We start from the raw sequence: 1931 nt of genomic DNA, 5'->3' as shown, positions 1-1931 counted from the left end.
ATAATTTTAATTCGTTTTTAATTTGAATTAAATTAGGTAAACATTTTTATTTAGATGGATTTAGATTTTAATTAACTATTCTAATTGCAGGAGTAATGATTACAACAATGAGAAGGGCTCTCACTTTCTATTCCTCTATTCAAGCACATGATGGCCACTGGGCTGGAGATTTTGGTGGTCCTTTGTTCTTGGTGCAACCATTGGTAAGATTTATTTTAATTTCAGCAGCCTTGCTATTTGATATCTATGTATCACATAGATTTTATAATTTTTCACATAGCAAATTAACATAATATTAATTATTTTTCAATTACAGCACTATTTCGGAAACGATACTATTCTCTCCCAATTTTCATCATATCTCGCATAACACTAACAGTTTAACACTGTAACTTCAAACTACACAATGCAGACTTTATAAATTTAATGTCCACAAGAAAAAAAATCCTCAACTTATTCTCAATCAATTTATATTCAGAAAACTAATGCTTATGTCTTTCAACTAGTTGTCGTCTTCGATGAATCCCATGAATCTAGACAGCAAGTCTGATTTATTAAAACTCGTCGTCATCGTTGCCATCTCCCTCCTCCTCTGCCCTAACATCTCCATGACCACATTGTCCACCACTCCCATCACTTTCTTCAACTTCTTCTCCGAACCAATGTTCAGTAATCGCTTTAGTTTTCATATGAGCGGCAACGGCGACATTGCTCGTTGTAATAGCTTGGATGCGAGGTCGAAACTGTCTGCCAACTTGGACTTTGGGAAAGAAGGAATGAAGCACTCGGTGTCTATTTCAAATGAGAATTTGCATATGATGTCGAAGGAGAATCTTCTCATGATGTTCTAATGTCCAACAATCTATATTGCTTGCCAGAGAGTGGTGAAAGGCGTGCCTTTAGAGTAGTTGTGAAACTTGGTCTTGAGGATGTTGTGGACATTGTCGGGGTTGGAGGTGATGTTATCAAAGACATGAAAGTGGATGCTTTTGGTGGGTGAAGTGCAGAGGAGGTAGATGTACCAGTCACAAAGATTTAAGAAGTGTGTGGTTCATGACATGTTGAGGTAGGTGCCACACGTGTGACAATTACACCATGGCTTAATCTTGGAGCTAAAGAGGAGGAAAGGAAAGATGGAAAAGAAGAATGTGAAGGTGAAGAAGGAGAGTATGAATGTTAGGGTTATGCGAGATATGATAAAAATTGGGGAAGAATAGTGTCGTTTTCGAATAGAGGGGTCAGGGATCATTTTGTCCCTTGTTAGAGTTGTCAGTGATTATTTTGTCCCATGTTAGAGTTTTCAGGGACCATTTTATCTTCCGTTAGAGTTGACGGAGGCAAGAACCTAAGTGACTGACGAAATTAATTATTAAGAATCAATTTAGTAATTAATTTTAGTTAGGGACTAAAATATTTTATTTGAAATTTTTTTAGGACCAAAATGAATATATACTCTGCTTTTTAAAAGTACAGACACTTCATTTTATATAAATGAAGAAGATCATGTGTTTGTATGTAGTTTTGAAAATTTAGAAATATATACTTTTGAAAGTTATTGAAAAGGTATTTTTTTTAAGTTAATTATGTTTATCAAAAATTACAAAAGTCTAATATAACTAATATATTATTAAATATTTAGATTTGTTTAATTAATTATTCATGTCAAATTTTTCACCTTAATTAGGTCTATTTTGATAATTTTAAATTTTAAAATTATTTTACTAAATATAATTAGTGTTGCTTGACAATTATTTTTAGTTTAATTTATCAAACAAAATTGCTACTACTGTTGGAAATTTTTCTTTCAAAACTCAATTTCGATAAACTCAATTTCGATAAATGCATAGATACTTGTGAAAAGTAAAAATAATTTTATCAATCCAAACCTAAAGTTACTATTAATATAAATTTTTAATTTTTTATCTTAATAA

General features: G+C 31.9%; 1 pseudogene; it reads left to right on the top strand.

The window, feature by feature from the left end:
• Positions 1 to 1931, top strand: part of LOC107625408 — a 39895-nt pseudogene that overhangs the window by 4440 nt on the left and 33524 nt on the right.

Source organism: Arachis ipaensis, chromosome B02, assembly GCF_000816755.2.
Source record: "Arachis ipaensis cultivar K30076 chromosome B02, Araip1.1, whole genome shotgun sequence".
NCBI classification, from domain to species: Eukaryota; Viridiplantae; Streptophyta; class Magnoliopsida; order Fabales; family Fabaceae; genus Arachis; species Arachis ipaensis.
This window is presented reverse-complemented; position numbering and strand designations above follow the sequence as displayed.